This window comes from Cervus elaphus, chromosome 23 (assembly GCF_910594005.1).
Source record: "Cervus elaphus chromosome 23, mCerEla1.1, whole genome shotgun sequence".
Lineage (NCBI taxonomy): Eukaryota > Metazoa > Chordata > Mammalia > Artiodactyla > Cervidae > Cervus > Cervus elaphus.
This window is the reverse complement of record NC_057837.1, coordinates 74,942,283-74,969,025: the sequence shown is the minus strand read 5'-3', so window position 1 is coordinate 74,969,025 and position 26,743 is coordinate 74,942,283. Positions and strand designations below refer to the sequence as shown.

The 26,743-nt window shown below is 47.1% G+C and overlaps 1 protein-coding gene across 4 annotated transcripts in view; it reads right to left on the bottom strand.

Moving 5' to 3' along the window:
- Positions 1–26,743, bottom strand: part of EYA2 (EYA transcriptional coactivator and phosphatase 2) — a 253,660-nt gene that overhangs the window by 99,831 nt on the left and 127,086 nt on the right. The window lies entirely within an intron of this gene.

Here is a 26,743-nt window from a genome sequence, read left to right as displayed (position 1 = left end):
CGGGAAGGAGCAGAGGAAAATCAAGTCTCGTGCTCAAGGCAGCCTGGACAGTGAGTGACAGGCTCGGGTGCTGGAATCCAGGCAGTCTGGCTCAAGTCCGCATTTTCAACATGGCTCTACTTCGCTGGTGGCTTAGACCGTAAAGAATCTGCCTGCAATGCAAGAGACCTGGGTTCTATCCCTGGGTCGGGAAGATCCCCTGGAGAAGGAATGGCAACCCACTCCAGCACTCTTGCCTGGAGAATTCCATGGACAGAGGAGCCAGGTGGGCTACAGTCCATGGGGTCACAAAGAGTCAGACACGACTAAGCGACTGAGCACACAGACTGTAGTGCCAAAGCTGCTTCTTTCTAGAACTGTTTTTGGGGCCTACTTTATAAAATCCCTCCATTGTAAACGTTGGTTCAATGATTTTTAAAGTAAATTGCTTAACTGTACAGCTGTCACCACGATGCACTTTTAGAGCACTTCCATTACCCTCAAAGAACCCGTGTGCCTGTTGGCAGTCAAATCCTTCTCCCATCCTCAGCCTCAGGCAGCTTTTTTTGATTACAGCCATTCTAGTAGATGTGTCCCTGGAGGAGGAAATGGCAACCCACTCCAGTATTCTTGCCTGGAAAATTCCATGGACAGAGGAGTCTGGTGGGCTTCAGTCCATGGGGTTGCAAAGAGTCAGAAACGATTGAGCAACTGAGCAGTAGATGTGTAGTGGTCTCTCGTTTTGGTTTTAAGTAGCATTTCTCTAATGACTAATCAAGTTGGGCACCTTTTTATGTGCTTATGAGTCAGTCTTCTTTGATGAAGATTCATTCAAATTTTTTTCCCACTAAAAAAAAGTTAGGGTGTCCTCTTAACACTGATTTGTAAGAGTCCTTTATATACTCTGGACACAGGTTCTTTATCAGACATATGATTTGCAAATATTATCCCCCAGTCCTGTCTCTTAATTTTCCTAATGGTGTCATTTGAAATTTAAAGTTACTAACATTTTCTTATAAATCTTGCTTTTGCTGCCTAACTCAAGGTCATAAAGACTCTTTCTAATATTTTCTTTTAGAAATTTTAGAGTTTAAGGCCTTACATTTAGGTCTATGATCCAATGTAAGTGAGTTTTTGTGTAGTGTGTGAGATAAGGGCCTAAATTAATCTCTTTGCACATGGCTACCCAGTTGTTCCAACACAAGAATAAAAAGTCTATCCTTTCCCTCATTAAATTACTTGGCACCTTTGTCATAAATTGATTGACAATGTGAGAGTTTATTTATGGACTTTCTATTCTCTTCCACTGACCTATCCATTCTGCACGAATTCCATCCGGTCTTGATTACTGTAGCTTTATATTAAGTTTTGAAACCAGCTAGTGTAAGTTCTCCAACTTGGTTTTTCTTTTCCAAGATTGTCTCGTCCTCTCAGTATAACCTTGGCATTTACATATCAATTTTGGAATAAGCTTGACAATTTCTATTGGCGAGAACAAAGTGGCAACTCAAGAGTATCAACTCAGAAATCTATATCCAGAGAAAATATCCTTCAGAAATGGGGGAAATCAACACATTCTCAAAATGAAGGAGAACCAAAAGAACTTGTCACAATAGATCTCCCCTGAAATAAGGGATACAGAAAGTTTCTTAAAAGAGACAGGAAATTTTAAAAACTGAAAAAAAAAAAAAAAGGAATCCTGAAACTTCAGGAAGGAAGAAAGAAAAAGAGTAAAAACATGGGTAAATAAAATCTCCTTTCCAAGAGGTTATATAACACTAACTCAATATACAATTAGATTTATAACAGTTTGCTATTAAACTTGTTTTATAACTATATAAAACACTGAAATGGTTCCAAAGTCAAATCGACAAAATAAACTAACCATATCCTTATCCAGGGCTTCCCAGGTGGCTCAGTGGTAAAGACTCCTCCTGCCAATGCAGGAGATTTGGGTTTGACCCCTGGTCTGGAAAGATCCCCTGGAATAGTAGGAAATGACAACCCACTCCAGTATTCTTACCTGGGAAATCCCATGGACGGAGGGCCTAGTGGGGTACAGTCCATGGGGTCACAAAAGAGTTGGACAGGACTTAGCAACTGAACAACAACACTCCTATCCAGAGGAGAGGGGGATGTGTCCCAAGCACTGGCAAGGCAGGGGAGAAGTAAACTGCCAGAGAGTACTTTCACTGGGAGCTTGGGGGGCACAGGGAAGGGTTCTGAAATGCCAACTGGGAGGTGTGGAGTCAGGGAAGGCTTCCTGGAGGAAATGACAACTAAACTAGTCTCTGAAGGATGAGTAGGAGCGAGCTGCATGAAGAGAGCAAGAACCAGGAACACCAGCACACGTGGGCATCTGCTCCAGCTCTTCATTCCACGGAGGCTTATCTGAGACCCAGAAACCAGAGAATGTGTCCACACTAATACGGCATGATGTGCTGGAATCCCATTCTCTCCTCCACGGCCTGTCCAGACACATCTGGCAGAAAGTCTAGACCAGTCTATTTCACTCAAGGTCATTTTTGGGGTCCTGGTTACCATGGCAACCCCCGTCCTCCCCCCGCCAAATCACAGGAACATGCCTGCCTTGGGAAGTCAATTCTGGATGCGGTGCTTTCTCTCCTGATTTCTCTTTTCTTTGGTGGCAACCTTCTGAATGATGAATTGGGCGGGTTTAGAAATAAATCGGCCCACAGTCTCATCTCTTGGTATTCTTTCTCCCAAATGGCTTCTTGTTTGTTTACATTTTATGACCCAGGGGCACGAGAAGAATGGGCAGCTGAACAAACCGCAGCGTGCCGAGGGCAGTCCCCGAGTCCCCGCAGTGAGAGAGCCCTCCCATGCCAGAGAGGACGCAGGAGGAAGGGGGCACACAGTCCCAGATGCCTCATGCCACATATGTGGTCTGCAAATGGACCCGCCTGGAGCTGGAATGTTAAACACTGACCTCTCGCCTCCATTTGGCTGGTGGAAGGCCTGGGGAGGGCAAGGACGAGAAGAGGAAAAACATCTTCTCTTAAGGGGATGATGGTGGCAGAGCCTGCTTTGGGGTCCCCTCCACTATCCCTCCATCCCTCCTCTCTCAAATTAAGAGAATCTCTGCTTTCAATCTCAGCCATGTGCACATGGCTGATTAGAATAAGCACTGCATGACCCAGCTTCCCCTGTGACTGGTGTGGTCACGGGATGAGCTCCAGAGAAGGGAAGAGGGGTAAGTTACTGTGTGCAACTTCCTAGTTGTGCCCTCGAAGGGCAGAGGCGGGTGCTTCCTTGCTTGGAATGGAGCTATGTTGGATCACAAAACTGAGGAACCAGACATAGGAGCCTGGACCAGACCAGAACCGCCACGTCAGTTTGGACTTTGAGGTGAGAAAGAAATGCCCTTCTTTCTTGCTGAAGCCATTGCTATCCTGTGTGTCATATCGGAGAACTACTTTATTTTTTTGGCTGGTTGGTTTTCTTGGATTTTAAGTAAAAGTTGATTCTCACTGCCTGGCTCAGTAAAACAGTTTTTAAGTGAATGGTCATTCATTTATTCAATAATCATTTCCCAGTGATGTACCAAATGCTACTGTGTCTGCAACTTTTCTAGTATCATACAGTAGGTAAGGGTTGACGCTGATGTTCAGAGAGGACAGACAGGAGACTATTGAGTGAATAGATACACAAGGAGTTGAGATAATTCCAGACAGATCAAAACACAGTGATATGTGAGCGCTGGTTTTGAAACGCTCTAACCCTGTGGGGAAGAAGATGCGGCAGTTCATGATGAGATCTGACAAATCCAGAACTGGTCCACACCCTGCTCTAGGAGACGAGTCTCTGATCACGTGCTTGGATGTTGGGGGCATGATGGAACTGCTGTGAAAGTTTCTCACTCCAGTTCCGTATGTGTTTGTTATCACTGGCCAGCAAGTTGGTGGGCTGATCCTACTTGGCAGGCCAACTAAGAACGAGGTTGAAGTAGGTAAAACGGCTTAGTAAGAAATAGGAAGAAAGAAGGCTTTTCTCAAGTGGGGGATGCAATTCTCCTGGCTAGAGAAGTGGGACAGAGCAAGAGGGAAGGGAAAAGAGTGAGGGGAGGTGAGTGAGGACGAGCAGGAGTCACGGGGCAGAGGGATTCTGCTCTCTGCACCTGCACACAGCTGCTGAGAAAGCAGCAAGACCCTCAAGTCATGGGGAACACATGTACACCTATGCCTGATTCATGTCAATGTATGGCAAAAACCACTACAATACTGTAAAGTAATTAGCCTCCAATTAAAATAAATAAATTAATTAAAAAAATAAAAGACCCTCAAGTCAGAAGAGGTCGTGTGTGCTGCAGCTAAGACAGGAAGCCCTCAAAACCTTACAGGGAAGAGAGGTAAGGAGCTGGTGCAGGCAGTGATAAATGGTGACTGACACGCAGTTTCAGGGTCAGGGAATGATGAGGGTGGTGGGGATTGTGTCAAATTAGAAGGTATAGTTTCTATTTAAGGGGGCAGCAGTTTGGAGCAGACACTATTTGGCTCCCCAGGAGGTACTCCCAATTCCTTTCCCCCCAGCAGCTTTAGGATGGCCATGTAATCTAGCTCTGGTCAAAGGGGCTTCTGGGAAAGACTTTTGTTCCTCTGCTGGATCCTCCCTTGGATTACATAGGATGTAATGTCTGGAGTTACAGCAGCCATCTTGGGACATGAGGTCACAAGCATAAAAACAAAAAGTCCACTGGCTGAGACAGAAGGAGTAAAAAGATGAAGAGAACTTGGTCGTTGAAGATAAAAAACAAACAACCTTGGGGGTCCAGACTTCTGGCTAAATACCCAATAAATACCATTATGGTTTAAGTTGATGTTAATTAAGCTTTTTGTTCCTTGCAGACCAAAGCATTCTTTTTTTTTTTTAGTATATGTGCTGCCTAAGCGAGCACAACCAAAGCATTCTTAACTGATACAATACTACTCAGCTCCAGCTCACCCGTGTCACCTAGAAATGTGAGTCTAATGTAGCCAGGGCATCTGATTTTTCCAAACAAGTCAGAAACCTGGATTTGTATAAAATGTTCCAATTTTAAAGTGTAGGCAAGAAATACAAAGTAGTCAGACAAAACAAACACAAAACAAAAAAAATTAAAAACATGGTCACAGTGTGGATATGGCCTATGGGTTTCCAGTTTGTGACCTCTGGTCTAGGAAGACAGAACAATAAAAGATTCCTGTGTCCACAACATAGCATAGACATAACAATGAAGAGCCCCAGACCCAAAAAGGCTACATGGACCAAGAAATGAATGATTTGGCACCAGCCTGGGTCCCAGTAAGTGAAGACAGGATGAGCCCCCAACCCCACAACACCCTGGGTAAGATGCCAGAAGTACAGTCAACATTCTGGAGAGTCTGGGAAAGCCCCGGACAAAACTTTCCCATCAGTTCAGGGAAATGGTGTCTCCAAACAGAAAGACATTGAATGCTGAAAATAAAATCAGTTCTATTTTTTACCCCCTTGAGCGCACAGAGTGAGGTTTATACCTAGATAAGGGACTGAGGAATTCTTCACGTCCCTGGAACTGTACTTCTACCAGTGTCAGGGAACCTGTGTGGCGAGCATCTCACCCGCCCCCCCCCCCCCCCCGCCTTTGTCATCATGCAAAATGTTAAGTGTTAATTCAAGTTCTTTGCACATTTTCCATTCTAGGGTGTCTGTGTGCATCCTTTGTTTCTGTGTTCTTACAAAGAGTGCACTAGCGTTTTGTGGGCAAATATATAACTCCCCGCTGGCTCAGATGTAAAGAATCTGCTTGCAGTGCAGGAGACTCAGGTTCAATCCATGGGTCAGGAAGATCCCCTGGAGAAAGGAATGGCTACCCACTCCAGTATTCTTGCCTGGAGAATCCCATGGACAGAGAAGCCTGGCAGGCTACAGTCCATGGGGTCTCAAAGAGTCAGACACGACTGAGTGACTAACATCATCATTCATTTATATGTAATTCTGGTAAATTCTGTGCATTACATTTCTTACGGTTTCTTAGCTTTTTTCATCCAGCATTAGGTTCTTTTTTTTTCTCAAGTACCTTTATTGGTATCTTTTAACATAGCTCATTAAAAATCTATGTTCCATATTTCTTGCATGAATCCCCTGAAAGTTCCAGACCTGGCAAAAATATTTTTAAGTACTCAGCTGATTTCTACAATAACATACCTAATATTTATACATTTGTCATTTGTTTTGCACACGTCTATGGTTTTACTACTTTCAAGACAAAAGTCACATATACAAATGCAGACTAATGAAAACATAAAAGTCAGCCATTGTCTAGAACGAGGTACACGTGTCTGTATCAGAAAGGAAAACTGAGGTTGAAACTAACCTGTGTTGCTTATAAGATGTGAGACAAAAAGCACAAGTTTGACAGTGTATGAAGTCTTTTCGGAGTGGGATGCATCTATGTCCATGCTTGCCTTTTATGGTATTAACCTCTTAGTTGCCGGCACTGAGTGTCAGCATTAGGTTCTTAAGACCCCTCGGTGCTACTGTGGGTGCATCCTGCCTGCCGCCCCAGCAGCTGCCCAGCCCTCCCTGCGTGCTTTCTTCCTATCTCTCTTGTTCCCTCCTCCGTTCCGGAGAGGACGTGGGATGCCTCCATCACCAACAAGGCTGCCGTGAACATCGTTGGACCTCTCCCTCGTGGTCTCTGTGTGAATTTCCCTGGGATGTACCCCCGCGAGCTGGGCTGGTAGGGCCCAAGGCTGAACAGACTGAGTTTCCCTAAGGACTGAGTGAGCGCTCTCGGCATAGCCACTGCAGTGCCGGCGGGCACTGTCCTCGAATCCCCACCAGCGGCTGGCATAACCCCGCTTGCTAATCCCTGCTATCCAATTAGGACCAACGTGACATCTCATTTATTGGCTTGAATTCACATTTCTCTGATGACTGGGTGACTCTGCACATCCCTTCTTGGGCTTGTTGCCTTCTGGATTTCCTTTTTTTTTTTTAAATATTTTTTTGATGTGGACCGTTTTGAAATTTTTATTGAATTTGTTGCAATATTGTTTCCATTTCATGTTTTGGTTTTTTGGCTGGGAGGCAGGTAGGAACTTTGTTCCCCAACCAGGGATCAAACCCACACCCCCTGCTTTGGAAGATGAAGTCTTAAGCTAGGCCGGCAGGGAAGTCCCTAGATTCCCTCTTTTTAAGGAGATGGTGACAGTTGTCAGTGAAAACCTCTCCTCCCTCTCAGACTCGGCTTTAACTTAATCTAAGCCCTTACAAGCTTCAGTTACCAGCATTAGCTGTTGTACTACTACTGATAATAGTCTCCATTTAATGAGCACTTATTACCTTCCCCAGGGCTGGTCATTTTACATGCATTATCTTGTTGTGTCTCCACTACGCACCCGAGGAAGGAGGTTCTATTAGTAGGTGACAGAGCAGGGTTCAAGCCCAGGTCAGCCTGACTCCAAAGCTCCGGCCCCCAGACTGTGCGCAGCTCAGCCTTCCAAGCAGCGGCGGGAAGGTCCCAGCCTGCCTCAGGTTTTTTAGGCCCTCCTGAATTCACTGTCACCCACGTGTCTGACCTGCCATCCCAGGCAAAGGAAAACTCAGGGAGAGTCCCCGTGAACAAGCACCCTCTCGTCAACGTTACTTGCTCTGGACTCTATCTTACAATTTCCTTCCCTGTAACAAAGGAACTTACTCCATGGGTCCACAATGACACTCAGAAACTAGATACCCACATGCTGCAACTAAGAGGTCCCATGCCACAACTAAAGATCGCGCTTGCTGCAACTAACTATTTTAAAAGATTCTTTAAAAAACCCCCACCCCTCCACCCCCAACACGTACTCCTTCATTATTTAGGTCTGACTGCTGCCAGGACTAAGAGAAAATTGATGAAAACCTACCAGGACTGCAAGTGAAAAAACTCCGGACATGTAGTTGGGAGGGGTGATATACAAAGTCATCAGCAGATAGTGTACCACAGAGAAAAACCAGAGGCAGAGAGAGGTGAGCCTGTTATAAAAACCCACCCGCTCAAGCATCCCATCCACGGCGCAGGTTCCAGAAAGGGATGGATCACAGCTCTTTTGTAGGGTGATGTTCTGCTTCTTTTCTTTACCCAGGATCCAGTGACTGCAAAGACCCAGTAAGCCCTGGTCCAGCCCTTTTCCTACTGTGTCACTCATCCAGACATTCACTCATTTATTCAATAAATATTTGCTCAGTGCCTCCTATGTGCCAAGATTTCTATTCTGAGAGAGCGCTGGGTCCTGTCTTCTTGGATCTAAGCGCCTGGAAGGGGTGGATGACAACAGTGAATTCAGATGTAACTGATTATTTGCCCTCGTGGCTGGGCACAAGTCTCAGTTTTCCTAAGCCTCAGTTTTACCACCTGAACAGTGGAAGCGAGCACAGCTTACTTATATGATTTATTACGAAGATTCTGTGAGATAAGGCTTATGAGAGGCAGAATCCAGCACAGAATAAGTGTTCAGTAACTAACTAGTGGCTAAGGTTATGACCCTCTCTGGGTTTGTAATTACCGCTGGAGGTGTCAACAAGGAGAGTATTTCATTGATCTACCACTTTAAACATTTTCATGGAAGTAAAAACATCCAGGAAGGTTGGAAAAAGTAAAAAAAAAAAACAAAACAATTTGGATAGGGCCAAACAGCAGATCCCAAATGAAAACAGAGGATTCTGGGGTGGGCCCGGACTGAGCTTTCGGCTCTGAGACCCACTTGTGGTCCATGGACAGGAAGGGAGGCGCCCAGGTCTGTCTCGTGGATACCGCGTTGTCAAGCCCATTTTGCCATCTTAAAACAAATCCAAACGCGCCCCCGGAGCTTGTCCTCTCGCATCTTTGCTCCACGTGGAGTCCAGCCCACATCTGCGTTTAATCAAATCAGTTGCTAAATGTCACAATGGCCTCATTCACAGGTAGCATAAAGCATATTTAACTGGTAATAAAACAATCCGCATTCCTGAGAATGCCTTTTCAGATTGGCTGCCCTGTCACTGAGTCTCTGCCACACGAGTTGGAATAAAGCTGGGGCAGAGGCGGGGGAGGTGGGGGCGCCAAGAGGGGCGAGGATACTGCCGGGGAGCCGGCGATCACAGGCAGGGCCACACGTGCTGCTGCAGGAAGACGTCCAAGGCGCTCGGTGAGAAAGGCAAGAGGCAGGATGGTGAGGCTGCCTTGAGCAACCACGCCAGATGAAACACGGAAATCTGTTCGTTTCGGTTTCGGAGAAGACTGATAAACTGGGAGGGCCTCTTAGAGGAGATGGTAGTTGAGCAGAAGCTCAGTGGATAAGATGGAACCAGCCCAACCAGTGAAGGGCTGGCGAAAGGACATTCCAGGTTGGGGTACCAGCACAACGTAAAGGCCCTGAGATGGGAAGAACAAAAGGGAAGCCAGTGTGAGTTGAAATGGAAGCAGGGCTTAGGGGGCCGTATGCATGATGTGGTCTGAAAGGCTCTTCAGGCTCTGACCCAGGCCAGGCTTGGCCGGGGGCAGCTATAGCAAGGCACTGGCATTTATTTCTGATTGCAATGGGAAACCCCAGAGGGGCTTTCAAGCAGGGGAATGGCATGATCTGATACAACTCGGGAAAGGACTGACTGTGTGACTTCTCTGCTCAGTGTGGTAGAAAGACATCAGGGGGTCACAATGGATGCCAAGGCCAAATACGCTATTTCTTACTGCCAAGCAGCTCCTTGAGAGAGACTCTTGAGAATGGTAACCTATAAAGACCAGAGACTTAAAAAAAAAAAACAAACACAAAAACTTATGTATATATGTATTTGGCTGTGGCGGGTCTTACTCACGGCACATGGGACCTTTAGTTGTGGCAGGTGGGACCCAGTTCCCAGACCTGAGACTGAACCTGGGCCCCCTGCACTGGGAGCGTGGGAGTCTTAGCCACTGGATCACCAGGTAGTCCCAAGACCAGAGAAACGTACACTGATGTCAAGTGCCCAGGGCCCTGAGGGAAATTTGACAAGAATGGAGGGTGTGAGCCAGCCTGGGTCGATTATTGCATCACATTCCCCTGAGCACAAGGACTGCTTTAGGGGTGTGCCTCTGAACCACGCAGGTCCAAACCACAGGGAATCTCAAGATATTAGATCGTAAAACAGCTGAGCTGCTACACACACTTGGGGACCGTGAGGGCACTTGGCATTTACATGACTGCCCTCCTCCAAAAAGAGATAACATACCCATTTTTCACTGATTAGATATGCAAAAAAGTCTGCTGAAAGATCAGATGAAATGATTGAACCATCATCTTTGATGCTCTCCCCCACTCATAGATTTAAATGCCATCACCGATTTCTATGAATAGGGCCTCTTAAATACCCTGCAAGTCTATCCAGTTTTCTTCATCTCCACCACCACCACCTCCATGCCTCTATCATCTCTTTGCCCGAGAATGCATAGTCTCTTCATTGATTTTCTAGGACCCACGCAGATCCTGGTTCAATTCCTTATCCTCAAGGCCCACGCTGCTCCAGATCGGTACAGCCTCCCTGGCTTCCCATTGTATTTACAACCCTTCACTATGTCCACAGGCCTGCTCTGACCTGTGTCTTCTCTAACCTCACTGAGCTCCACCTTTCTGCCCTGCTGCGGGATGAATTATGCCCCCTGAAAAGATCTATTCAAGTCCTAGCTCCAGGACTTAAGAACATGACCTTATCTGGAAATAGGGTCTTTGCAGATATAATCAAGTTAAGATGAGGTCATTCTGGATCAGGTGGGCCCTGATCCAATGATGGGCTTCCTAGGTGGTGCAGGGGTAAAGAATCTGCCTGCCAAGGCAGGAGACGTGGGTTCGATCCCTGGATCAGGAAGATCTCCTGGAGAAGCAAATGGCAACCCATTCCAGTATTCTTGCCCAGGAAATTCCAGGGACAGAACAGCCTGGTGGGCTACAGTCCATGGAGCTGCAAAGCGTCCAACAGGACTGGGAGACTGAGTACACAACATGATGCAATGACTGTGTCCTCATGAGAAGAGAGGAGGGGGACACAGGCAGGCAGAGGGAAGAAGGCCCTGCGAGGACAGAGGCAGAGCCCGGAGTGATGTGTTTCCACAGCCCGGGAAGGCCAAGGATGGCTGGTGACCGCCAGAAGCTGGGGGAGGGGCCAGACTCTCTCTCAGAACCTGCAGAAGGAGCCAACCCTGCTCACACCTTGATATTGGACTTCTGGCCTCCAGAATTGTAGGGCTGGGTTACCGCAGTCCTAGCAAACCAGGACACCTCTGCTTTGCCTCTTTCCAGTTTCCTGGCCATTTAGAACATCATTTTAAGATGTCTATGTTGGCCCCTCCCTCTGCTTATAGCCCAAATGTTAGTGTGCACAGGAATCATCCAGAGATCCTGTGAAAAAGCAGATTCTGCAGGTTCTGGGTGAGCCCTGAGGTTTCTAACCCTCTCCCAGGTGATGCTGAGGCTGCCAGGCCTGGCGGTCCTGCCTGGAGGTCCTGACCCCTCTCCAGGGGGCTGCCTCCGTAGTCAGGTCCCAGCTTCGATGGGACATTCTGACCACGCTGGCTAAAGCAGTCCCCATTGCCCCAGCCACTCCGGCCACTCCTCGAATACTACCCTGGTTTTGACTGTTTTCTTTTGGTAGCACTTACAGCCTCAGAAATCATCTTTACATCTTTAGATACACATGCATTGTTTATCTCATTCTCACTTGGATGTAGGCTCCCTGAGTGCAGGTACTTTGCCTTTTATTCACTGTTCTATGCTTGGTTTCTAGAAGAGTAGGTGGTACATGATGGGCTCTCTGGAAATAATTTTTGGAAAAAAAAAAGAAGATAGGCTTTGTTTTTGGCACCATTTTCAGCTCCTAGCACCATATGCGGCACATTACAAACATTCGACAGCTATTTATTGAATGAATTAAAAAAGTGAATGAATTGACTGGGATAACTGATTATTGAGCACATATTAATACTATGTACCAGGAGCTACACTAAGTCCCTTATTTTAATTTATCCCACTGCTGACAAGGAGAACAGAACAAAGGGGGCTTGATGTGATCTCTTTTCAATCATTTCACCAATGTTTACTGAGCACATACTGTGCGCCAGTCTGTCCTAAGCACAAAGGACACAGCAGTGAATAAGATAATGGGAAGAAACCACTGCCTCCGTGGAGCTGACCTCCTAGTGGGGAGGGGCCGAAAGTGAATACATATGTCAAGTAACGTGTTAGATGGTGACAGGTGCTGGAGCCAGCCAAAGCGAGGACGGGAGCTAGGGAACACTGGGAGACAGGGTGGGTGGTCAGGGAAGGCTCTGCAGAAGGTGAGACAGCCATACCTAGAGAGGTTACGTCACTTGCAATTTACAACTCAGAGATTATAAGCGGCAGGGCTCGGGATTGGAATCCAGGACTGCCCGACTCTGGGGCCTGCTGTTCTCTATCTCAACAACCTCCAACCTGCTGGAATTCCCACCCCCGACCCTGGAAGGTTCATTAGTAGTTTCAGGGTATGACTGATTGAACCTGGTGAAAATTTCTTCCTTCCAGGGTGCCCCTAGCTGCTGGATCTATTCCACAGGGTTCTGACTCCCCTGACAGTACATAGCTGCCTGCAGGGCTGTTTTGATCATGTTCTGCGATGCCAGCCACAGGCCCCGAGGCCAGGCTGCCGTGGGGAAGCCCTGCAGAATGTGTTTTTATAATCTCCTGGCAGCCAGCACTCAGCAACCAGGGGAAATTCTACTGGAGGGACCAGGGGCTCGCCCTGGGGCAAGCAGAGGCCAACATTCGGTTTGCGACAGGGTGGCCGTCCAAAAAGCCACAGTACAGCCTCCGGTCTAAAGTTTCTTGGCAGTAAAGACAACCTTCTCCAAATTGATACTTTTTCAAATAGAGAGGTCAAGTGCTCACCAAAATGACCGCCCACGCTCATCCTCCAATGCCTCATAAGCTCACAAATCCTACATCTGTCCGACTTGAGCGGGGCAGAGAGCCTCGTAAAACAGTGCATCCCTCTCAGGTACCCTTTACGGGAGTATGAGACTGGCTCTCTCTGAATGCATCACTCCTCTGCTTACAAAGCCGCCTCTTTCAAGTGTTTACCATTAGGACTAAGGTTGCTTCCACAGACCTGTAAATTCCAAGTGGGTCCATCTAATGCACCCCAGGAGGATGTGGGAATACCTTACGTAAATGCCACGGTTTCCCTTAAGATGTCTCCCACTTCTAGATCAAAGCCGACTGTCCTGGGTCCTAAGAGCCATAATTCACTCCCTGCCCTAAAACCTCACGTGGCTTTTAAGGATCTGATGGTCCGAGCAGCTGCAGACCTTGGCTTTCATCTCTGTTGGATTTATTTCCCCTTCTCTGGGCAGCTCTTCCAGTCTCTGTACCTTCAGTGACTTCCAAAGTCCCAGAACTTGGGTGTCGTCCTTCCCCACGCCTGCCATCACTCGTGGGTGTTTTTAAGTCTGTCTTAAAACTCAGAGGGGCGTTCACACACACAAAGCACATCCTACGTACTAGGTCAGTGTGTGGGCGAGATGAGGTCTACCGACGCGTCGCTCTGCGTATTTTCTGTTTGTTTTGCATTTTCCCTTCTCTCTGCAGAAGGAAAGCATTTAAACCAAGGGGTTATAGGGCATGGACTCTGCTGATCAAGGTTAACATCACGGGTAATAAGACTAATATCATGTAGCCCTCAAAAGAGGCAAAGAGGGCACAGCATCACGTGTGTGGTCTCCTCGTCCCAAATGCACAACCTCAATCTAACCTTGAGAAAACATGGGACAAACCCAACTGAGGGACTTCCGACAAAAAAGGTTGATGAGTATTCATCAAAGTGTCAAGGCCTTGAAAGGCTGAAGGTTTGTCAGAGATCGGGGACCAGGAGAGACCAAATCACTAAATGTGACGTGGGATACTGGAACAGAAAATGGAAATTTGCAGGAAAACTGGTGAATTTAATGTTAGGTCTGTAGTGCAGTTAGAAGCACCGTGCCCCCGTTAACTTCCTGGTTTCAATCACGGTACTGCGGTTCTAGAAAACTCACATCGAGGGCAGCTGGGCGAAGGGTGAAGCAGAGGGACTCTCTGCCCCATCTGTGCAACTCTCCTAGAAGTCTTAACTCACTTTGAAATAAAAAGTTAAAAAAAGAAAAAGGACAAATTCTGATAGAGTTTGAATCGGATCCTTACTGGCTAGGTGACCCGGTGCAAATTAGGTAACCCCTTGGTGCCTCAATTTATCCATCTGTAAAATGGGTATTGAGGTAATAGCCACCTGACAAGGTCACTGTAAAAATTAAATGAATAAACACATGTACTGTGTTGAGAATGGGATCTGGTTCTGAAATGCTGTAACCAATGTCATCTGCTGTTAGTATCACTAATCTCACCACCCTCGTTTCTGCTATTTCTCTTTTGTTGGGAGAGAATGGGGTGAAACAAGTATAGTAATTCAGTGTCCTCTCTGTCAGCTTATCAACCTGGACATTTCATAGTATCTTCCAGGTAACTGTGGCATAAGGGTTTTAAAACTCACACAGGACTTTCCCGGAGGTCCAGTAGTTACGACTCCATGCTTCCAATGCAGGGGAAGAGGGTGCAACCCCTGGTTGGGGAACTAAAATCCCACGTGCTGCATGGTACGGCCAAAAAATTAAAAAATAAAACTGACAGAAGTTATTAATTTCATATAAAAACCCAGATTTTGCACTTTTTTTGAGCAACAAAGGGAGAGGAAGCTCTGGAAAATTTGGCTTACTTTCTGCCATGCCATCACACATTACACACGAGGAGCGTCTGCCCCTTTTAGATGCGCAAGTGCTCTCCCTGGGACCACACTCCCCTCCCCTCCCTATTGCCTTCCCACCACTAAGGATAAATCCTACCATCCTTGGCTTGATATCTTTTCTACAGTTAAAATTTTTTTGTGTGTATCTGTGGTTGGCTGAATAAATGACCCCAAAGATACCTCTGTCCTAACCCCCAGAACCTGTGACTATGTTACTTTACATGGCAAAATGAAGTTTTCCTATGTGACATAGGATCTTAAGAAGGATGGATTATTCTTAATTAGCCAGCGAGCCCAATGTAATCACAACGGTCTAATAAGAGGGAGGCAAGAAGGTCTGCTGAAAGAGGAGATAAAAACAATGGAAACAGACGCTGGAATGATAAAATTTGAAGATGGAGGAAGGGGCTACAAGAAAAGGAATGCAGGCAGCCTCTAGAAACTGGAAAAGGTGACAGAATGGATTCTCCCCTGGAGCCTCCAGAAGGAATGCAGCCCTGCTGATACCTTGATTTTAGAATTCTGACCTTGAAGACAAAAAGATAACAAATTAAAAAAAAGATATTTTTGGCCATGTCACACAGTATGCAGGCTCTTACTTCCCTGACCAAGGATCAAACCCACGCCTCCTGCATTGGAAGCACAGAGTCTTAACCACCGGACCGCCAGGGAAGTCCTAAGAGAACGATTGTGTTATTTTAAGACACTAAATTTGTGGCAATTTTTTGTATCACCAATAGGACACTAATAGTGCTCCTGTCTCCAACAAAAATAAGAGAGAAAAATGGAGGAGAGGCCAGTTTCTCTTAGGCTCAGTCCACTTTACTCACTCGTGTGACCTGCCCTGTTCCTGTGGCCATTCGTGTTTGCTGCCCCTGGACCCAGGAGCCTTATTCATTCATTCATTCATGCAAGCATGCATGCAAGTCCTGTAATTATTCACTGAGGACACAACAGAGAATAAGCCACAGACTCTGCCCTTAAGAATCTTACAGTGTAGGTGAATATTTGAGGGGATTAAACACAACATTAAAGCTTCAAACAGAGAAAAATCGCATGAGAAATGTGCAAAAAAGAAAAAAAAAAAAAAGGACTTTCCTGTTGTTCCAGTGGGCTAGGACTCCTTGCAGTCAAGGCAGGGGGCCTGGGTTTGATCCCTGGTCAAGGAACTAGATCCCACATGCCGCAACTAAGAGTTTGCATACTGAAAAAAAGACTGAAGATCTCAGGTGCTGCAACTAAGACTGCTCACAGTGCCCCCCCCCCCAAAAAGAAGTATGAAAACACACAAAATTTTAGAAAGTCGGGTACGTTGCCTCAATGTCATCTAAGTTCTGTCCTCACAACAACTGGAGGAAATAGATATCATACCCATGGTGACCATCTCAAAAGGAAGGAAAGCGGAGCTCAGGGAAGTTAAGTAACAGATTGAAGTTGCACAGCTGGTAAGTGGCAAGCGAGCTCCAGCAGGAGCCTGTCTTTGTTCTGTATTTCCAAGAGGTGCTCACATCTGTCAGAGCTTCCCGCGAGGAGCGCACCAAGCTGCTGAACTCTTGAACTCAAACCTTACCCGCCCGCGCTTAAGCAGCGGCACACTTTACGGTGATTAACCTGGCCCAGAGCTGGCCCTGGACTGGGCTGTTTGTGGTTGCAGCCACTTGGTGACACATTCAGAGCAGATGAAACAACTTGTCCAGAAATAGCAGATCAGCACTAACTCCACACTTGGCTGGGAGGATTTGGCTCCTAGCCACTCGCAACACCAGCCTGCCGTCAGAGCTCCTACTCTGGATATTTACACCAAGAGGGGGCTGAGGGCTTCCCTGGTGGCTCAGAGGCAAAGAATCCGCCTGCCAATGCAGGAGACGTAGGAGATGTGGGTTCCATCCCTGGTCCAGGAGGATCCCACATGCTGGGGAACAACTAATCCCGTGCACCACAATTATTGAGCCTGTGTACTCAGGCCCAGGAACTGCAACTACTGAAGTCCGTGAGCCTTAGAGCCTGGGCTTTGCAACATGAAAAGCCACTGCAATGAGAAGCCCATGCACTACAACTAGAGAGTAGCCTCTGCTCCCTTATCTAGAGAAAAGGCCATGCAGCAATGAAGACCTGGCACAGCCAAAATAAATAAATTCTTAAAATAGAAAAAAAAACAAGAGGGCTGTGAATGCCAGTAGGCAGCTGGAGTCAACTGCTCTGCACAGAGATAACTTGGTCACTGTCATCCTTGGGCACACCCACATATTTCTCCCCCTAATCAGCCACGGGTGTCAGAGCCCAATTGCTGTTCAGTTGCTAAGTCATGTCCCACGCCTGCACTGGTGGCTCAGAGGCAAAGCCTGTCCTGCACTAACTCCCAGAGTTTGCTCAAGTTCATGTTCATTGAGTCAGTGATGCTATCTAACAATCTCATCCTCTGTCACCCCCTTCTCCTTTTGTCTTCAATCTTTCCCATCATCAAGGTCTTCTCCAATGAGTCGGCTCTTAGCATCAGTCCTTCCAATGAATATTCAGGACTGATTTCTTTTAGGATTGACTGGTTTGATCTCCTTGCAGTCCAACGGACTCTCAAGAGTCTTCTCCAACACCGCAGTTTGAAAGCATCAATTCTTTGGTGTTCAGCCTTTTTTATGGTCCAACTCTCACATCTGTACATGACTTCTGGAAAAACCACAGCTTTGACTACCCAGACCTTTGTCAACAAAGTGATGTCTTTGCTTTTTAATATGCTGTCTAGGTTTGTCATAGCTTTTCTTCCAAGAAAGAAGCATCCTCTAATTTCATGGCTGTAGTCACCATGCACAGTGATTTCGGAGGCCAAGAAAAGAAAAATCTGTCACTGTTTCTACTATCACAGAGTCTGATAAAGGCCCCCAGATGTTTGTCCCTTCCTTCTCTCTCAAAGAGACAAAGTGTGCACATCTGAGCTGGGGCCATGGCCACCCTGACATCTCCCAACATCCCTTGCAGCTAGGTTCGGCCAAGTGCCTAAGCGTTGACCAGTGTCACTTGAGTATATGTGTGATGTGCAACCCCGAGGTTGTGCTCTTAAAAGGAAGGTGTGGCCCCATTGTTCCTCTCATCCCCCTTCCATCTGGCTGGGCTAAGCTTGGTGTGAGCCATCCTGGGTCACAAGGTGGAGGGCAGCAACTGGGGACAGAGGAGCCGCAAGAGGGAAGGGGTCTGAGTGTCTAACTCTGCAGAGTGGCTTATATCCAGACTGTTATGAGAGAGAAATACACTGCTATCCTGTTGAACTGCTTTTTTAAAAACAGCTTTTAAAAAATACTTAATTCATTTATTTGGCTGCACCGGGTTTTAGCTGTGGCATGTGGGGTCTTTAGTTGCAGCATGTGAACTCTTAGTTGCATCATATGGGTTCTAGTTCCCTGACCAGGGTTCAAACCCAGGCCTCATGCATTAGAAGTACACAGTCTTACCCACTGGACCACCAGGGAAGTCCCCTGTGGAACCATTTTTAATTCTGGTCTTTGTTATAGCTATGAGGGCTTCCCTCACAGCTCAGTTGGTAAAGAATCCACCTGCAATGCAGGAGACTCTGGTTTGATTCCTGGGTCCGGAAGCTCCTCTGGAGAAGGGATAGGCTACCCACTCCAGTATTCTTGGGCTTCCCTTGTGGCTCAGCTGGTAAAGAATGTGTCTGCAATGCAGGAGACCTGGGTTCGATCCCTGGGTTGGGAAGACCCCTGGAGAAGGGAAAGGCTACCCACTCCAGTATTCTAGCCTGGATGAATCCATGGACTGTATAGTCCCTGGGGTCGCAAAGAGTCGGACACGACCGAGCGAATTTCACTTGTTACAGCAGCTAAGCTGTATACACTCCAACGCTACTTCCAAACCCTCACACACCACTGATGTCAAACGAAACTCCAAGACAGGGGTCCTGGCAGTTTTCTGATAGAAATTCTCTGGGTGCAATAGCAATTCCATTACTTAAGTAGATGTCCAGGAGAAAAAGTTGAGGAAAAGGACATGGGCAGCCCCAGACAAAAGTTCCTTCTGATGACAAAGCCAGGGGAACATTGCATTCTAGCTACTCTGGAAACTCGTGAGAAAATTTTAAGACAGAATGTGGTAGGTTGCCTTTGAACATGGCTCACAAAAATTCCCTGAATACTGTATGTAGGTGCTGATTCCTCTATCTGGTGGTGGGGCCTCTTTCCCTTCCCCTTGAATCTGGGCTGGCCTTGTGATTGCTTTGACCAATAATAACACGCGGCAGAGTGATGTTCTGGAACTTCCAGAGCTGGCAGTTCTGGCCTTCGTCTTCTTGAAACCCAGCCGCCATGCTGTCAGGAAGCTGACCAGACAGCTGGAGGAAAAGAGGCCCATGTGCAGGAGAATCAAAGCGCCCAGCCTAGAGCAGCGCCGGCTGCCAGAAGAGTGACTACGGCCCTCCTGGACATCTCAGCTGAAAGTGAGAGCATGGTGACCCCAGGCATCACCAGAAAGAGCAGAAGAATCACCTAGCTGAGCCCAATCAACCCCAGAAATCGTGAGGAGTAACACACTGTTCAGGGGGCTTCCTCAGAGGCTCAGCGGTAAAGAATCTGCCCGCAATGCAGGAGCCTCAGGAGACGCAGGCTTGGTCCTGGGTCAGGACGATCCCCTGGAGTAGGGGGATACTGGCAACCCACTCCAGTACGTTTGCCTGGGGAATTCCATGGACAGAGGAACCTGGTGGGCTACAGCCCATAGAGTCACGAAGAATTGGCCACGACTGAAGTGACTTTGCACACGTAACACACAGCTGCTGTTTCAAGCCCCTACGTTTGGGGGTGGTTTGTTACACAGCAGTAGCCGGTCCATACACAGGAACCATCTGACTTTTCTTTACATCTGCTCAGGTCCAGTTACAGCGCCTCAAAGTCCCGTGTACTCTTCTTTCATAGCGTCAGTCACGTCACCATCATTTAATTAGTGTGACTACTTGTTAAGTATATTTAGGTGGTGGGAAGTGTGTACTCAGGAGGTTCTCAGACTTGGATTCAGAATTATGTTCTGTTGCTCTCTGACTGTGTGACCTTGGGGAGCTCACTTTGCCTCCCTGGGACTCAATTTGCTCATTTACAATGTGGAAGAAATATTAGTACTTACTTAATGAGACTTTTGTGAGATGACCTCTGTTCTTTTCTTTTTGGCTGCACCGGGTGGCATGTGGAATCTTAGTTCCCCAACCAGGGATCAAACCCGGGCCCCTTGCAATGGAAGTGCAGAGTCTTAACCACTGGACTGCCCAGGAAGTTCCCCAACTCTGCTCTTCATTCACAGTATTTATCACCATATAAACAACGGACTTACTTGTTCTATCTCCTATGTCAGTTTTTATCTGTCTTTCCCACCACAAAAATAAATTTTTAGCTGTTTTGTTCCCCAAAGCATCTCAAGTGCCTGGAACCATGCCCAGCACACAGTAGGTGTCAACAAACATTTGATGAATGAATGAATAAATCTAAGAAGTGTTCATGGGCATCCATGACTTTTGGGGACGTGTGGACACAAGCATGTGGAAAGCAGTCCCATCAGAAGGAGGCCCCGCACGTTCACAGTGTCCTGATAACGATGTACGTCTGTGATGACTCTGATGTGAAGGGTACCGTCTAGGGTCATGTACCTGATGGGAAAGGGAATCCTGGCTAACAGTGCCCAGCTCTATTCAACATCAACCAAGCTCACGAACACCTTCTCAAAGCCTTCCCTCCAAGAATACGGATTTATTAATAGGTTTGTGGCTAAAGGGATTTTCTGTCTCTGGAAAATTTCATTGGGATCTAAAATCTCACAGCGTTGTTGAACTATCCCTCCTGACCATTGTGAAAACAAGATGATTATGCCAAAGCTGCCCAAACATCGTTTGGGAATGGATCAACCTCTGTTGACCCTCTCACGTGGGGTGATGATGCCGATACAATAACCTTAATTCGGAGCTTATAATGTGCCAGGAACGTCTCTGACAGCACTGTATGTATTAACTCATTTAACTCTCATAAGAATTCTATGAAGTGATATCATCATCAGCCCATTATACAGGTGAGAATACTGTGTACCAGAGAGGTTAAGAAACTTTTGCAAGGCCACCCGGCTAGAAAGTGGATGGGGAAATGCTACGGTGGGCCAGGTCGCAAAGGAACGGAGAAACTGCCTTACGAGGGCAGTTACTATGGGAAGGGTGCTGGCAGGCCACATGGAAAACGTGGTCCACGCTCATGACCACGGGCATCTGGAAGAAGCAAGCCTGGCTCCAAGGCTACTTCCTGTCCCCGGCCGTAGCAGGGAGGCACCTGGCACATTCTTCCAGAGACTTCTACCTGACCTTCCCAGGCTGAATGTTTGCCTCCCTCTTTTAAAACATTCTCTTTCCATGGGTCCCCTGCCTACGCCTCCTGTCGTACTTAAATATACATCTGCACCGTGGTGAACTTTCATTCCCCTGGCGAAAGTTTGCCAGTAAAAACAAAAGTGGCCTCAACATGTAGAAGTTCACAGAAAAGCCCATTTATGGAAAAATATAGTGCTTATGCTGTTGGGTACTGAGCGCCTTAAGAGGGAGCAGGATGAACATTCTTTTATCAAAGCTCTGTAGAGCTGGAAGGGGTCTGAGGAATTAACCCTCCCCTCCTTCCTTTCCTTTTTTGAGCATTTACAGTCACCTAATGGTTGCGTATCCAATGTCCATTTCCTCCCCATTCTTGTTAAGAGAAGCCACCCAGAGTAGCAATGTACCCAGGTAAAAATAATCCCTTCTCTAGCCTCACCTGCAGCCAAGGGTGGCCATATGATACAAATCCAGCCAATACAAGACTTGAAAACTTTAGCTTTCCTGATCATGGCTTTGCTCCTTCTTGATTCTTCTTTATTCTGCTTGCCTGGAATGTGGAGGTGAGGGCTGGAGGTGAAGCAGCCATTTGGTGAGTATTAGGTGACAAGAATGAGGATGAAAGCTAGAGATTAAGGACAATAACGGAGATAGACCGTGGAAAGCTGGGACATTGGGTTTTCTGTGGCTTCTGGCTGGATGAACTCTAACTGAAAATGTGTGCCAGATGCCACACATTTCCTGTGAGATGTCCTGTAAGATTTAGGGACCATTCCTGCCATCTAGAAGCTCAAATACAGCCCAGCTCCTGTACTTTACAGATGGGAAATTAGAAGATCAGAGATTGACCAGGGTCATAGATGAATTATTAACAGAAATGGGATTAGAACCTGGACTTATGTCCTAAGACTAGTTTTGCTGCTTTTACTGGTCTAGGGGTCTCAGAGTGTAACAGAAATCTCTAATGGGTGTACAGAAGATAATTTTAGATGAATCTCTTTTTAATTCTTTTAATCTATCTCATAGGCAGCCTAGCTCAGAGATTAAGAGCTCGGACTCTGGAACTAGACTGCCTGGGTTCAAATCCTGGCTTCACTATTCATTAGCTGAGTGACTCTGAACATGTTATTGGCCCCCTCTGTGCCTTGGTTTCCTCCTCCTCTTCTATAAAACAGACATGATAATAATTTCTATATTATATAGTAGTTGTGAGTAGTTAATGAGGTGCCACTTGGAACATAATTTTAAATAAATATTCATTATTAGTAGGTCAAAAAGAAAAGTCTCTGATACTCACTAATCTCTAAGAGCTAAGAGATTCAGAGCCTTGGCCAGAATTTAATAATACTATTTTATTTTCAGTGAACTTATTTTTACCACTTCTCTCTATTTATAGCAAATAATGCTGTCTTTCCACTTAAGGTAACGCTACAAATTTCCCTTCTAAAATGAATTTATTTTAAGCCCAAAGAAATCTATAAATTAAAAAAAAATCAAATAACAATACAAGTGGTACTTGTGTGTGTGTGTGTGTGTGTGTGTGTGTGCGCTCAGCTGCTCAGTCATGTCACAGATGGGATTTTAATGTGACAAAAGTCATGAATAAGAATTGGAGTGCCTGACATTTGGGAAACACTTACTGGACCAAGCGAGAAAACTGTGCAGCATCTACCCTGTAACACCCCTTACCACGATCAAGGCAGACATCACTAACTCATCCCCACATGCTTTTCCACTGAGGCCCATAGGCCTCAGATGTTCATCGAATGAAATTCACCAAAGGCTTCCTTGATTTCTCCCATTCTGACAAAATCCAGAACCTGACATTGCAAGCTGCCGCTAAGAACACACCAGAGTGAGCTGCAGGCAGCAGCAGAAAGGTTATGAGTCTTGGTGCGTTTAAGGTCGGCTTTTTATCATTTGTACAGAAAGAGTCAGATGTGCCACGCGCTGACTATCTCTGGAGGAAAACCCGAGAACTGGGGCCAGGAGCTGCTTCTGGGGAGGAGTCGCGGGGGGCTGTCAGAGAGGTGGGGCTGCTCCCTCTGCACTAGGTGTGTGAGGCAACTACGTGCACAACGTAATTAAGACATCATGAAAGAAAGGGGCACGGGGGCGGGGGGGAGCATTTTCTGGTGGGTTAGAGCTGACAAAGTTTCTGGATGTCTTGAAGAGCAGAGTCCTTTAAACCCTGGAGAAGCAAAAGCAGGTGTGTCTGTAGTTTAACTTCCATGGTAGAGGTGACAGCTGAGCTCGTGGCTCAGCTCGAGATGCCCACCGGCTGGTTATCTAACTTTGCTGCAGGGGGTGGTTTTGCCTCCACCTAGGCCTAGGTTGCTTACCTGCAAGAGCCCCAGGGTGCTTCTGACTTCTCTGCATCTCTGAGGACATAGTTCGGCACTCCAAGGGTTAACCAAACATGTGCTATTCAGTGATAATCTTCTGGATTTCCTTCCCTCTCTCTGCCCCCATCCACACCCCCATTTCTAGTGACACAGGACCCCTGGAGCCCTCGAGCCGTTCAGGCAGTGGCTGTCACTCAGGCAGTCGGAGCTGGGCGTCTTACACTGGCCAGTGACCACTGGACATGTCCCAGGATTGACTTGAACTGGCTTCGATGGGTCTACAGGATCCAAGCATCGATGCCACACCAGTCAGGACAGCATTTCTGCTTCTTCTGACACTGCCAGCCGCTCTGACGTTGAAGGGGTTCCTACAGAAGGCACATCTGAAGGGGCAGGTGCGTGGTTCAGGTTTTTTCTTTGCTGGCACCTTGCATAGCCCAGGAGGGAGGGATCCTGCGGGCAAGGAGTGTCACCAAGGAGGTGAGGCTGCTCGGCTTCACAGTGAGGACAGCTGGGGCTGTGAGTGTGGAATTTCTGTCTGTACTGTCACAGCTGGGACTTCAAACCTGCTACATGGTGCATTCTGTGAATAAACGTGGGCTTCCCCAAAGGCTCAGCAGGTAAAGAATCCGCCTGCCAAGGCAGGAGACACAGGGGACCAAGAGATGCAAGGTCCCCTGGAGGAGGAAATGGCAACCCACTCCAGTATTCTTGCCCGGGAAATCCCACGGACAGAGGGGCCTGGTGGGCTAGGAGTCGCAAAGAGCTGGACACGACTGAGTGACTAAGCACAGCACACTCCTGAATAAATATTTGTTTGTTCCTGATGAGTGAATGAGTGAACGAGGTGAGCAGAATAATGCCTCCCTGGCCCATTATCCATCCTAATCCCGGGAGTCTGTGACTATATGAGGTTACACGGCAAAAGGGGATTAAAGCTGCAGGTGGAATTAAGGTTGCTAATCAGCTGACTGTAAAATGGGAAGAGGAGCCGGGATTACCCAGGGGGATGCAGTGTTACCACATAGTCTTTGAAAGCAGAAGAGGGAGGCAGGAGAGAGATGTAACCACAGAAGATCAGAGCGATGCTACATGAGCAGGACCCGACTCTGCTGACTCTGAAGATGGGGGAGGGGCCACAAGCCGAGGAATGTGGGCAGCCTTGAGAAGGTGCAAAAGGCAAAGAAACAGATTCTCCCCTGGAGCCTCCAGAAGGAAAGCAGTCCTGCTGACACCTTGATTTTAGCTCAGTGAGACCTTCTGACCTCAGACTTTTGAACTCCAGAACTATAAGATAACAAATGTGTGCTGTTTTAAGCCACCAGTTTTGCAGTCATTTGTTATAGCAACAATAGAAAACAATATAATACTCATAAATAAGAATACTCACAGAACTTCCCTGGTGGTGCTGTGGACAAGAATCCGCCTGACAGTGCAGGGCACATGGGTTTGATGCCTGGGCCAGGAAGATTCCACATGCCGTGGAGCAACTAAGCCCGTGTACCTTAACTACTGAGCTGGCGCTCTGGAGCCCTTGGGCCACAGCTACTGAAGCCCGGGCACCTAGAGCCTGTGCTCCGCCACGAGAGGAGCCAACGTTACCGAAGAGCCCGTGCGCTGGAACTAGAGAGGAGCCCGTGATCTCTGCAACTAGAGAAAGACCACGTGCAGCAGTGAAGACCCAGCGCAGCCAAAAATTTAAAAAGTGAAAATAAAATAGTAATACTACTCGTGAATGTGCGGTGTTTCTTCTGCACCATGCTCTATTCTCAGGGTTTTACACTGACTCATTTAATCCTTACAACAATCTTAGCAACACAATGGGGATGCCTGAAGATTTGTGATCTGAATCTTACAAATGTGGAAACGGAGGGCCAGATAAATGAAGCTGCTTGCCTGTCACACGGCTGTTAGGTGGTCGAGCTGGAATAGGAAGTCAGGGTCCAGATACAGAGGCCACGTCTGCACCCCCACTTGGTTATGAAGCTTATGTGAGGGCGTGCGTGCGACATTGTAAGACCAGCCAGAAGGGAATAATGCAAGACAAGGACTTTTCGTCCAGGCTGCCTGGAGGACCTTCCTGGCTGGTGCCGAGCCTGCGGGAAAGGAAAAACACCCAGTCCTCTATGCCTTTACCAAAACATCCTCTCACATTCTGAACCGAGTGGAAAAAGTTATTAAACATTCTACGTTCAAAACGCGTAACTATATATAAAGTTGCTGAATCTGTATGCACACCCTCATAGACCAGCCTGGCAGGACCCTGTGACTGTGGGTGCCCAAATTACGGGACAATTGGAAACAACTGTTCCCCTTGCACAGTAAGTGAGTGCGTGCTCAGTCATGTCCAACTCTTTGCGACCCCATGAACTGTAGCCCACCAAGCTCCTCTGTCCATGGGATTTCCCTGGCAAGAATACCGGAGTGGGTTGCCATTTCCTCCTCCATGGGGTCTCCTGTGTCTCCTGCATGGGAAGGCAGATTCTTTACCACTGAGCCACCTATGAAGCCCCTTGCACAATAAGGCAAAGCTGAGAAACAGAGAAACGTCAGTAGTCTGTCTTCATTGAAAAATACGAGGGACTTGCCTGGAGGTCCATTGGTTAAGACCCCTCGCTGCCAATGCAGGGGGCGCGAGTTTGATCCCTGGTCATGGGACCAAGATCCCATATACCATTCAGGGTGGCCAGAAAAGATTTTTTTTAAAAAAGAGGCATAACAATTTTTTGACATTTTCTTCATCAGAATTTTTTGGCATTGACTCTGACTCTTTTAAATACTGTATTAAAATATCGATCATGATTACTGAGTTTTGGACATCCTCTTAAATTCTGCACCTGGGAGAATGCCTTTTTTTACTTTACTTTCATCTCAGCCCTAAGGACTGATGCTGAAGCTGAAATTCCAATACTTTGGCCACCTGATGCGAAGAACTGACTCATTTGGAAAGACCCTGGTGCTGGGAAAGATTGAAGGTGGGAGGAGAAGGGGATGACAGGGGCTGAGATGGCTGGATGGCATCACTGACTCAATGGACATGAGTCTGAGCAAGCTCTGGGAGTTGTTGACGGACAGGGAAGCCTGGCGTGCTGCAGTAATGGGGTCGCAAAGAGTCGGACACGACTGAGCGACTGAACTGAACTGAACTGAAGCCTGGTTATGGCACATCCTGGCATTGTGACTTCCTTCCTTGGAGCCTCAGTTTTCTCATCTGTCAAATGGTAACGAACTTGCCACAAGTGCTCAAGTGAGGACCAAAGGAGTGAACACAGCCGAAGCCCTCAGCCTGGCCCCCTCCCCA